Consider the following 13951-nt stretch of genomic DNA (forward strand, 5'->3'; position numbering starts at 1 on the left):
AAAAACATAGGCCATTCATCCAGTTCCCCGCTGAAGATTGGTAGTTCTTTAGAGACTGCATGACGTGCGGCGATTTGGCTTTTATTAAGCAACTTTTTTTTTATCAATTAAGCTTCTACCTTACGCTAAGTCACTAGTTTAAGTAATCCACTGTAATATTAAGGTATTTTAAGGAAATTCACCAGTATTTTAAGTATTTATTTAAGAGAAAACTTTGAGTGATTTAATCCAAATCCGCTTGACAGCTCCGCTTGTCGGTTGAATATCGCAGGCAGCTTCACACTCCTGCGCAAGGTATCGATGAAGCACCGCTGCACAAATAAGGTAAATGAGTAGGTGCCGTGTCGCACGAAGGGCGTACGCAACAGTAGCTTTTCCATATAAACTGGGTGTTAGACAGCCGTTCTATTATCGGTAACACAAAATCAGCAGGCGGATAACGACTTTACTCGAAAAAACGATCACCAAAAATTCATTTTAAGCGATGTTTACAGAGATACTTCTGTCACTATCATCGGATGAGAAAACGATGGAATAAATATATACATATTAGCTATGTTTTTTGCAAAGCTGGTGTATTCAACCACCTCTCCTAGGCTAATGCCCGTACTTTGGGCTTAACGCTACCCATCCTGGGCAACAACTGTGCTATCTTTCTTACACACTTTCATCCACTATTTCTTCAAATCCTTGTCGTGTTTGTAGACCTTCCCTGTTTTTCGGAGCTTGCCTTCATACCCTTCGTGGGACCGGTGAAAGGACAGCAGGCGCTTCTGGAGGCATTCTTCTTTATATATTTGGCCGTTGATGGTGCCGGTCGTTATGTACGGCTTGCTGAAATTGCCGCACCCACAGATCGCCTGCCACACTAAGTACTTCTTGGCAAATTGGTCGACCATCTTCTTCCGGAACTTATCCGGAACATCCAGGTGAGACTTGCCGACGAAAAACTCCAGACCAGAAATCTGCTTTGCGTCCGCTTTAATGTACGTCTCGTCGTCCATTACGATGCATTTCGGTTGCACCAACCACTCGCGGTACAGCTTCCTGGCGCGGGATTTGGTCACCGTATTCTGTTTGTCGGTTCAGTAAGGTGCCTTCCTTATCTTGAAGATATGAGGTCCAGCCCGCTTCATTGTCTGCTGGACGAAACAGACGGAAGAATTAACCTTCTTGGCTACGTCCCGAATCGAAACGTTCGGATTGCGCTTGAAGTAATCCCTCACCTTCCTTGCGTTCACGGGGTCGGTCGCCTTCGCTTCTCTACCACTGCCAGCTCACCGCTGGGTCGTCTGGGTCTCTTTGAACGATTTTACCACACGGGTCACGGTCGAATTGTCGATTCCAAAATGTGTCGCGATCCACCTGTAGGACTGGCCTGGATTTTCCACGACCGCTTCCTTAATTTTTTTGTCAATCGTCGGCCGAATCTTTAGATCCGCAATGCTGCATAGAAGGCGGATGTTTCTATTTGTTTGTCCATAAAACGATGAAACGTGTACGTGTTGGCATCCACGTCTACAAGGTCCAGAAGGCACCGAACCGGAACAACAAATTTAACAGTGTGCCACATCACGGTTGGCCGTTCCTGAGGAGCTAAGAAATAAGAAGGTGCACAAGTTCGCCAAAAAGTTACTAGTTTGGCAGGTAAGATAAGCCAGCCGTGCATCACGACGGGTATCATCAACGGCAAACCTACCGGGATGCTTCTCCACAAGCGCATCCTACCCTTCCTGCGGTCTCACGGAGGCGAGACGCTGTTTTGACCGGATTTGACATTCTGCCACCACGCACTGCCGTTGTTTGACTGGTACAGAGACAACATTATTGTTCGTCAACCCACCGAACTCGCCGGAACATTGCCTGATTTGGGCCATCATGAAGGCCAGACTTTGTAAAACGCCTAAGGTGGTCGAGAACGAGCTGGCTTTTAAGAAACAGTGGCCAAAACCTTATGAATGGAGGCAAGGGTAAGGTGCCGGCATTCGGCTATGGAGCAGATATCCAAAAATGCAATGAAGTAGAAACCTAACCATTTTTGTGCGTCGCACTTTTTTCGAGTTCAGTTTTAAATTTAAATATGTTGTATATCTGGAATATACTGATACCAAAAATTCATGCAAGCTTTCAATTGTTATGACTATTTTTAAAAGTGACAGTTGTTCCTAATCCCCCTGTATTATCTCAAAGTAAAAGTAAAATCTGAATGAATCCATCTATGGTTAGATATGACCCTTCTTAATAATAGAAACTGGCCACTGGGGATACTCGCAACATGTCCGGATGTGGGAGTGTAGTTATGGGCACATTAAATGACTTCATTGAACTAGTTTCTGAATTATCATGTGATTTGATGTGCTACCTGATAGATTTTAATTGTTTCAGGATCATGTTCCGGCCATATTAACGGAACCAGTTGATTAATTCCAAAACCATTTTTAGTTTTCCATGGGACTATAAAACTTTTCGTTTTGAGAATTTGGGTCCAACTCGGTTCAGTGGATGCCGAAAAACACGCCTTAACTAATTTTTCGCTCTCGTTTAACGTTATAAAAGAAAAAAAAAATATAACAGTAAAATACGTTTTTTAAGATAAGAGTAAGCATAAATAACAATTATATAATAAATTGTGAATGGATAGTTTTTATAGATTTTTCAGTTCGGTTTACATTGCATATTGCATTTGTAACTGGACAACCTCAAAAATGCCAAATAGTGTGCTAAAAGTACACGATTCCGTCAAATCGCTTTGGTGTCTTCGGAGCACTTATTGCTTGTATCATAAGAAATTAGGGCACCGAAGATACCATGATGATTAGAACAAAATTCGCTCATTTTTTAAATTAGTGAGAACGCCCTTTTTTCTTGTTTGGCATGAAGTGTGCAATAAGACAAGACTGAACGCAATATTTCTGTTTTTTCAGCAATATATCTTAATTCTTTAGCTATTGCGTGTGCTCGAAGTGGAACTGGAACAAGCATCAAACTTTAACTAGATACCGCATAGATTTCACTAGGGAAAAATCCAACGGTAGTCCGCAAAACTCCAGCCATTTTTTTGCGAAGCTAAGCATTTTTCGTCAACTGAAAAAGAATTCTAATTGCTACACTTCGTTGCACTTCAACGACCGCGGTTATTGCAAAAATATTTCACCAGTTCACTGAGATTTCAAACAACGTATACAAACAAACTCGTAGAGTAAGCAACGATAACGATTTTTTTTGCAGCAGGCTTCATTTTGGTAAACGATAAGCTGAAGTGAAATATAAATAGATAAATAAAGATAGAAAGACCGATCTCACCGAGTGACCAAGTGAATCTGTATCAAGCTGCCAAGCAATGTTCCAGCGCAGTAGTCCAAATCGTTTGCTTGACGAGGATCAACATCCGGTCTGGCTGTCTGGCAAAACTTGAATGAAATGTCCTTCATCACTCCAACTTGCTCCTCAGTGTGATCAAGACATCGTGGGTCCAATGGAGGATTTACTAAGTTTTGTAAACTGCTTAAACAGTGAATAGCAGGGACGTAACTCTAATATTTCTTTGAGAATCTTGCAGGATGGCTGCTATATAGGCGAACTCGGCAACACTCCCTTCACCCTTTCTCCTCTATCCAACGCTGACCGATCGTCCGACACTCCTCCCCACCAACACAAAAACTTCACTTCCTGTTCCTCTTCCAAACAAGCAACAAACGACTAAATCTATACACCAAAAATAGTTTATTGTCCAATAAATCCATTTCAGATTCACTATCATTAATGCCTTGTATATCGAATAATCACACTCGCGGAGCAATAGAAAAAAAATCGTGACACTTCTTAAAAAGCCAACCGACCTCAGCAGGGCCTACTCAGAATCGCCTTTTAACTACTATGAAGTTTCCTGAACATTTACGAGAAACATCTATTAATACATGCAAAGAAATATGAAACATAGTTCTTTTTCTGAGCAGGTGCGAAAGACAAATAGAACTCTGTTTCAAATTTGTGCAGTCGAGCAGTAGCAAATCTGGTTCAAAATAGTGCTCGAATAGCTACAATGCAACTTAGCATTGTGAGGAGTGCGTTTCTGTTTTAGTTTCAAAATCAAATATAAAATAAAACAACATTGCGAACGGCATAAGTCTCTGTTCAAGGTCAGTTGCTGAACATGATTTTTAGACCATGTTCATATTTTCTATCCTTTTAAAAAAATAATGTATTGATCTATTTATCGTCAGTAAATGATTCTTAGTAGGCGACTTCAATGCATTTAATTTCATTATTAAAAATGTTGTTATGGAAGGTCTTTGAAGAATTCAGCAAATTTCTGGATTTTTTTTATACAAAATTGTTATCGCTTGAAACCCATTTTACAATGTAGGTTGCAACAATTTAGCAACAGCCCTTTCAGACGTAAACAAAATGATCAATGGTTAATATTTCTCAGAAAATGTGTTCCTTGTATTCAATGTCAACTTGTTGATGGATAATGGTCTCAATATTTTAATGTTTAAGCTTGTTTTGAAGAAGTTTGATAAAATGTGGTTTTTAAGCATTTTTGTACTTTTTCATTGATAAAAAGGATATCAAATTCTTGGTGATTCGATCACATAATCTATGGTCGAATGAAACTTCAAGTTGACATGAGAACTCATCCGGAATTGTCCGGGTTAGCGTTTGCGAGCATTTCGAAAACCGTATATTCTACATAAATAATTTTTTTTTTATTTTGACTTAAAATTAATAATATTTCACATTCAAATGTTTTTTTTTATGTTTTTTTTTATTTCATACGCGAAGTTAGCGATTTTCAGAGTTGGTTTGAAGTGCTAACGTGAAGTTTTAGTTTGATAATTTATTAGTTAGAGAATGATCTTTAGAAGAGGGTAGGTGGATATTTTCGTTAGAATACGGCAGTATGAATATTGAACAGAAGTTGAAAATGAGCGAAGGGCCATTATGCGACAGTATAAAGTTTGACTTTATACTGTCGCATAATGGCCCTTCGCTCATTTTCAACTTCCACACCTTTTTCCTAACCCGTACGATATACGCGGGGATTTGAAGTATGTCTTTATAATATAAGAATAATTATTATTATTATATTTACTTTTGACTCAAAATTAATAATAACTACTTTTTGCATTGTTTCCATGCATAATATAACAAAAAAAAAATAGCAGATAATAATGTTTGCCAGGTTTTTGCCCCAGTTACTCCTCTGTGAAGCGGTTTGATTTTGCTTTGATTCCAGTCAACCATCAATAACTTGCTTTCTATACCGAGAGGCAATCGCTTCTGCATCATGGCTACGGAATTTTCATCAAGGCACGGAAAATAGCTGGAATATCCTCGGGGGAGCACAAAAAATCTAGAAACCAGCCAAATGTAATTTAAACATCATGATGACGGAGGTCACTATCGTCCTACGCATCGGCACCATCAACAATGGCCGAGGTCGGCCGTTTTTGGATTTATTTTTCCAGTGACGAAAACCGTGCTACTGGTACCGAAGGATGTGGTTTTTGTCCTTTTCTAGTCTGCCAAAGCCAATGAAACACCTGTTTGATAAAATCCACACGACTTGGTAAATTGATTTTCCCAAAGGATTACCTAGTGCTCTTTTTCGATGACCAAAGATCAAACGGGGCCACGCGCTTTTCATACGAATTTAGTCTCACGCCGAAGGCATTGATCTTAGTCCGCAGAAGGGAAAAAACAAGTCTAGGCAAAACATCACGTACTTAGGGTAAATAACGGTTTCGACCGGCAGCACATATTATTGGCAACAAACATGAAGACGTCAATGCGAAATTATTTGAAATTTTTTAATTCGGATATTTTTTTTTTCGGAACAGCCTTAACGCCAGATTGAAATAATTCACATAGAAAGGACCTATAATAGAATCAAGTTTCTCAGAAATCCAAACATACCCTACCATAATGTAAATAAAATATAGACTCCCTTGGCTTTTATCAGATGACCGAAATCTTTCATCTTGATTCAGTGTATTTCACAACATGCACAAGACGACTTGAGGATTTTCAGTTGGTGTGGGGGTGTACATTTATTGAGTGCTTACATTCAGTCTATGGCAATTTTATATTGGGGCTACCCGATAGCCTAGTTAGTAGAGGAAAGACATATCATACTGGAGGCGTCGGGATCGATCCCCGATCGTCAGTTTGATAATTTTCACCACTCTTCTAACTAGCACTGTGTTACATACCCAAGTAACAATTTTGGTTTTATGAGGGTTATATGGACCAGGATTTATACTTATAGAATGCCTTAAAACCTCAATCAATCTTGCAATGTTAGTTGGGTATTAACGCAAAGAAGCTGCTTTTGCCGACAGAAGAGAATATACGAATCGAAACTGGTAAAGGCGTATAAAACTCTCAACTAACAAAATCTACGCTGAAAGCTGGCGTAAGATTCCAGTAGGCAAGTAATATGGAGAAAGAAGAAGAAGAAGATGTACGTTGTATACTTAAATGCACAATGAATACCGACTCGGGTGATGGAAAATTTTGAATGAAGCAAGCATACCGTTTTATTTTCAATTGTTTTCGTATGCTGTGAGTATCTTATGATATCTGGCTAATTTGAATTGCGCAAACATGAAGGTGGGTGGTTAATCTTATCGAAAATTTATCCGGCATGCAGTTTAAAGAATATTGAGTGGTCATGAAGCTTTGCTAACCTTCGCAATTTCACAAGTCAAAATGTTTGGGATATTTGTGAATGTACGTAGCTAGCTGAATCTAATACTGGTTGTTGACTGTCGAGAGGTAAACTATATTAGACGGCGCCGGTAGTTGAATGCATTCACAGTTCGAAAAAGTAGTGTAAATTAATATTCAATGTGTGCATCATCACAAATGGAGCGTCACATATCATACAAGTTTACATTTAAGATCATGTAAACTTATGAGACATTCCATGAAATATATTGCAAGCAACCATGCATTTTTGAGAGAAATTTTCCTTACAAGTTGTTAGTTAGCCCGAAAAGAAACACAAGTTTTCATGCATGGATTCAGATTTTTTTTTTCTGTGTAGGCACTTCCTACAATTCAACAAAACTTCTCAAAAGTCCTCTGGTATTCAAAGTTCCTTGGAATTCACCAAAACACTCCTTGAAATACTCGTTAGCATTTATAGATCAGACTCGATTATCGGTAATTGAATTTTGTCACTTCTGTTCGAACGATGTGATCAGTGTAAAACAATATGTAACTCACCAAACGGAGAACCCATAAAATTGTAAAGCACACATCACACATCAGTACACTCCTTTCCCAACCAGCGATGTAGGTTGAACAGATAGGGGAAATGGATGTAATGTCGGCCTAAATGCCCCTAATTTGGGCCCATACATAAATTCAGCAATCGACTAAATTTTCAATAGCGATCAAAAATATCCATTAGCACATTCCCAATGACGCGTTCATCTAAATAAAATAGATAAATAGCAGATTTTTAGCGCTGGGCCCAATCTTAGATTCGTAGGCCAACATTAGAGTCATTTCCCCTGTAAATGCAACATTCATCCGGGCCAAATGCTCTAGTTTAAACCAAACTAATTGTATCCTCCGGTCAACGCGGCGCAGTGAAGTGTAGTTTATTTTCTCCCGATCGTAACTTTTCCAAGGCTAGAGTTTTTAGAACTTTCCATCGTAAACCTGAACCGGTGACCTACCCCAGAGCATTCCATTCCGCCGTTGCCAGGCATAGGAGCAACGGAAGAGGATTCCGTGGCGCGAACACTTTCTATAGCTGATTTTAAGTGAACGACCAATTAATAGCGGAAAGTAACACCACCATCGGACATAGAAGGCAATCCTAATGGTTTGTGTGATTGAGTTGTGTTAGTAACGGAAGCTGGTGTCAGCCCATTCCCACATCAAAAGCCAAATCACTTCAAACCAATTAGCGAAACTATAATCACTTTCCCCGAATCCATATCGTCATTCAACATGAACAAATCGATCGCGAGCAGTGATGTCAACCAGGTCACCCAGAATACCCGCATTGTTCCCGCGAGCAGAAGTACTAACCCAGAACTAACTTCTGAGCTTAAGCAGCATTTTGTTCTATATTCTTAATCGATCAATATATATTTTTTTAAGTTTCTCACCAGAGAAGTTCTTAACTGGCGCCCGAAAAAGGACTAGTGGTGCGAAAGTAAATCAAAGTGACAGCGTAAAGGCTGACTAAAAGTAAATTGGTACACACAAAAAGCCCTGTAATTCGTGATTCAATAAGTTTTAAAAGCCCACTAATAGTCAGGCTTGTAATTGCTCATTATAGCTAAAATGCAATTTTTCGTAATTATGAAACTACAATGATAATTTTAATTTAAATGAAGCAAGAAGAGGTGGAAAAGTAATGACATATAAAATTTGTCAATTTTGCTATCAGAAGGTCACAACTAGCGATTTTATGATCGCTGATTGCTCGCTCATCGCGTTGCTTATCGTTACAGCTAATCGCTATGGTGACCCTCTGAAAGCTAAATTGACAGGTTTTATGCGTCATACACACACTTTACCTTCTCTTCTTGCATCTTGTAAATAACAATTATCATTAAAATATCTCATAACATCATAAACCCGAAAAATAGCATTTTAGCTGTAATGAGCATTTGCAAGCTTGCTAATAGTTGCTTTACAGTACTTTTAATAGAACTTCAAAGTTACATCATTAGATGGTTACATTTCTCCAGTTCGAACGAAATCTCGAACCTTCCTTTTGATTGAGCCCATCAGCGCCCGCACAGTGGAAATAGGAATCGGAATCAGCGCATTTCATCCATTTTGCCGGCATTTGCTGGATGTCCTTGACTGCCCCGTCGCTTCGTCGAAGCCGCTGCTTTGAAATTGCCCAGTATTTTTCGATTGATCGAAATTCCAGGAAATTCTGAGGATTCATCAGTTTGGGGACAAAATCGATCTTGTTGGTAGCATACCACTCCAGAACCACCTTGGAGTAGTGGCAGCTGGCCAAAAGATGACTTTGCCTCTATGCTTGCGGATGAACGGCAATACACGGTTTTTCAGGCATTCTTCGATGTAAACTTGGGTTGTCATCGTCGAGAATGTGATGAACGGTTCCGTTTTCAGGCCACAACTGCAAATCGCTTGCCAAAGCATGGTCTTCTTCGTGAACTTGAACGGCAAACACGAACTTGAATCTTCCCGGCACATCCCCACGTCCATTCGCGATGTAAAACTTTTGACCGGGAAGCTGCTTAAAATGGAGTGTGACGTAAGTTTCGTCATCGATCAAAGTGCAGCCCTTGTGTTTCGTCAAAACATGGTCGTACAAGAGCCTTGCACGCTTTTTGGCCACGGAATTCTGCTTATTGTTCCGGTTCAGATGTTTACTGGCTTTGTACGACTTGTATCTATTATGAATTAGTCGGGATCAATACCGGGAGTCAATCCGGAACTTCGAGACGCAATAATAATAACACAATGAACAACTTCTTAACGTGTTTATTCCTCTACCGTGCCGAATATAATATGTGTTCGTATAAAAGTGATACGTACGCTACGACGCAATTACTCATGCCGTGCGGAAACCGAAGTTGATGTTCAATGTTGGCACAAGTGTCGTTGTTGGCAGCTTGCAGTGCTGCCCGAACCACTGCTTGTATATGTCAGTATCCTACCCTGGGAAGGAAGTTCCGCACCGTTTGAAAGCTGGTGTTAAACCTTCTGGCCATATCTCGGATCGAAAGACCGGGGTTGGCTTTAACGCACCTCAACACCTTGCTGGTTCCAGTTTTTTTTCGTTGTTCCACTGATTCCTTTCCACACTCAGGGTTTCCTTGTAGGTTTTGAGCACTCAACAAACTGTTGTTTTCGGCTTCTTCAGCACTTTAGCCAGCTTGGAAACGGACCACTCCGGATTTTCCAGGTGTTTGTGCGCAATATGTTTTCTTCTTTTGAGTTCGAGGGGGAGGTAGCTCATCGATTCTTCCGGTTCACCTCCTAGCATCGTGCTATAAGGTACCAGGCGATAACCAGGGTAGTTGATCGATAGCTCGATGACGTCATTTCGTTGGCGTCTGCAATGGGAAATTCTCATAGCAGGCGTTGACGATGGGACGTTGTCGAGTTGTTGAATAGCAACTATCGTGGTAACTCACCGATTACCTGTCGATCTGCCAAATTTGGAAAGACGTCTGCATTGAATTGTCTCATATAATAATATTCCGCCCACTATATCACAAGAAATTGCGAGTAGCTGAGTGGAATGGAGATAAGTTAAGCATTGGATACAGGACCAAGTCTCCCCTGGGTGGTGCCAGAAGATGAGCGCAATAGAATCATCAAGTTGCCATAAGGCACGGAATGAGACTATTGCATGGCTGGGTAGTCAAAGTCTTCCATTCGTTAGTCATTTCAGGTGGATTAGAACAGGTTTAGGTTTAGGGTGGGCGTTGGCCAGATTTGGATTTTTCAGATATAATCCTAAATAGGACCTAGATTATTTAATACACTAGTAACCTCAACTTCTGTCACAATGTTTCATTGTGACTAATCAACACTCAATGGGTAAAATATCAAATTTGCGGTAAATTTGAAAAAAAAGGGAACTTGGAGTGTAGAGCGCACTGCCCACAGGACGATTCTGAAGCCTGATCAAGTGAGTGGGTTACGGGTTTATTTGATTGTACGTCATTTCCAAGTTATATATACAGCAATTCCATAGGAAAAAGTTATAGTGGGTCTCAGAATTTAATGAAAATTGGTATAGTTCTTCCTTATCAAAAAATATTAGACTAGTATTTTTTTATTGCGCCATTAGGGTGACCATTTCCGTGTTAGGGTGGTCCAAAAAATCATTATATCGTACCTACGAGTGAGTGATATACCTACGAGTCTAAGCTGTAACTCATAGGTATATCACCTGTTCGTAAGCAATGACGTCACTTCAAACAGCTGTTTCAGGTAAATAGATGAATATTGCGAATAAATACAAACACCACCAAACATTTCCAAATGTCACTAACACCGCGAAGCCTATTGGGCTGGAGCTTATGTAAAAGTCATTGCCTACGAACGAGTGATATACCTATGAGGTACAGCTTGGACTCTTAGGTACTGATGCAACATGCAAAAAAATTTTGGCATTGCTGCCGTGTGGCATTTTTTCGCAACTTGTCATGGAAAAGGCCCTATGTTAGGAGTCATGCAACTTGTCATGGACGGCCCGCAGGTTGAACTGAATGTTGCACCCAGCTTGTAAGTTACTCATAGATTTCATTAGTCACAGCTGCTGTGACTCGATGGAGACGCATTGTGAACTACCTTGCGTCTTCATCGTTTCCATGCACGTGTGGTGCATATATTGCGGAACAATAATTTTTTATTTAAAAAAAAATGTATCTCCAAAACTGCTTCTCTGACATCGCTAATTTTTAGTTATGTTATGTAAAATTAAATGATCTTTCAATTAAAAATACTAAAATAAGAAGTTGTTGAAGACCCTCGCAGTGAAAATCAAGAAAAAGCATTTGTAACATATTTTTTTTCCAACAAAATCAAATATCTCTGAGCGTTTCATAATTTTTCTTAAAACTACATTAAAACATCTTTCATTTGAAGGGTCAATTGTAAAAATCGGTCAAGAGGTTCAGAAGTTATAAGTTTTTGAAAAAAGAGATTTTTGAAAAAAAATGATTTTTTGGACCACCCTAACACGGAAATGGTAACCCTAATGGCGCAATAAAAAAATACGAGTCTAATATTTTTTGATAAGGAAGAACTATACCAATTTTCATGAAATTCTGAGACCCACTATAACTTTTTTCTATGGAATTGCTGTATAGATACATTCATACCATTGGCATTTTGTATTTGAGATAAGACAGAGACAGGATGCGGAGGGCCCGCTTAGGGGGAGCGTAACCCATGTTATGGCTTCCATTTATTAAATAGTTCAGATAGGCTGGAAATGATAGGTTCATGGTGAGAAAATGTACCATATGGTGCCCGTTCACTGATCAAAATTAGATTCAAATCGTCAGGCCCTGCCCTGGAATAAGGGGATGGACGATGATTTGTCAAGTTTCATTTTGCATTTGCATATAATTGTAAGTTTAGGTTTGCTTTTGTAATTGTAAGATAGATAGTTTGCCTCAATTGAAACATTGAGTTGTATAAACTTGACGAATCATACCTATATAGAGTAGTAGTTACAGTGCCGCATTATCTAACAACCACTGCCTGCAACTAATGTTGGAGGGGCTGGCAGGGCTGATTACGGATCAAAACTAACATAACTCTAACACTGAAATGATCCCGAAACTAACGCTCATTCATTACACTTAGAGTCATAAAGTAGTTTTATTTATTTTCCTACTAATCTATCTACATACTTAGTTTTTTCTACCGAGCTCGGCTGTGCGGGTCTCGGCGGGAAGGGTTTCGCTGAGATCTCGGCGGGAGTGACATTTGATTGAGGTCTCGGAAAATGCCTTTTCTAATAATCTGCCTACGTTTATTTTCTTTGTTATCTACTTTATCCCCTTTTTATTTTTCTGCTCTTCTTTCCTCTTCTCTTCTTTTCTTTTGTTTGTTTACATATAACTAATACTAATACCTCCTTGTTTTCTCTCTAATTTGTCTACTATGTCCCACCATCACGATGAGAGATGAGCTACCGTACATGGTACACGCTCATATACACTCCCAAAATAGTATGCCGCAAGTAAGTATATCACAGAGGCAACTAAAGATTAACCTAAACACAACGTGGGGTGACCCAAATCCAAACGATCACTAACCAAAATAATAGACTTATCTTTTTTTCAGCAGGTGTAATTTCGTATAGTTCTGTTTCTCTCTTTTCAGCAAAACAACAACAACAAAAACCTCTATAACTCATCTCCATTCTTTTAATCTCCTAATATCCCCTATAAATGTATTGGAAACTAGTGGGACTGTCTGTGCAAACAGAAACAGGCCTGCTAGTGGAAGAAGGTCGTTATGCTTTACGGTCTAGCATAGGCCTACGGCCAGGTTTCAGTAGGCGCTTATGCCTTTGTTGTCCTTTGGAACCAGTTTTGCGAGGTAGGCGACGATTGTGCGTATTTCTCGCGTAACTTTTGAAAAGTGCCTAGCCTGAACAATAAGTAAAGAGCAAATTGAAACATTGAACGTCGCGTGAAAGTGGAACTTAATGAAGGCCTAAGTACTTTTTCGTAGTTTTTAGTTTTCGGATTTGAAAGATAGTCGGTTACAGTGGCCTGCTTACTGAGCAGAAAAACGCGGACCCAGGTCCTTACATATCAAGGAGATTTAGGGTAAAATCGCTTGTGTATCGTGTATTGTGCGGAGCTCGTTGTTGTCGTTGGTTCCGGGTTTGAATGGATACAAAAATTTGAGCAACGGTATTATGTGATATGAAGGGCTCGGTGGCCTTAGAGCAACCGTTTTTGCTTACTGAGCAGAACATCATGAGTCTAATCTCAGGCCCATCCACATTCAAGATTCGTCAATCGTTTTATTTGTTAATATGACTACATGGTAATAATAGCAACTCGGTTATTAAAAAGGTGCTCGTCTGCCTAGTGGCAAACGTTTTTGCATACTGAGCAGAAGACCGTGAGTTTAGTCCCAAGCTCCTTCACGTTATATGATCGTTAGGACATCAATTCAGCTTATCGTTTACCAAAACGAACCCTGCTGCAAACCCAACCCTCTTATCCAACATCCCAGTGATTGCTCGTGGAAGTGCAGAGGTGTTCTCGGCTTCCATCAAAGCGAGTGTCATGTCAACACAATCCTTCTTACCTTAGGAGAAAAAAAGGAAAAACTTACCTTAGGAGAAAAAAGGAAACTACCGGTCGTATCGAGAAGAAAGAAAGTCGCACACTGGTTTCACCTTGACCTGGTTTCAATTGCAACCCGGTAATTGGTCGAGTAAATAAGGACATAATAGATCCGG

The sequence above is a fragment of the Ochlerotatus camptorhynchus genome, unplaced genomic scaffold (assembly GCF_037179485.1).
Source record: "Ochlerotatus camptorhynchus isolate MF236.1 unplaced genomic scaffold, CSIRO-AGI_Acam_v1.1 ptg000090l, whole genome shotgun sequence".
NCBI classification, from domain to species: Eukaryota; Metazoa; Arthropoda; class Insecta; order Diptera; family Culicidae; genus Ochlerotatus; species Ochlerotatus camptorhynchus.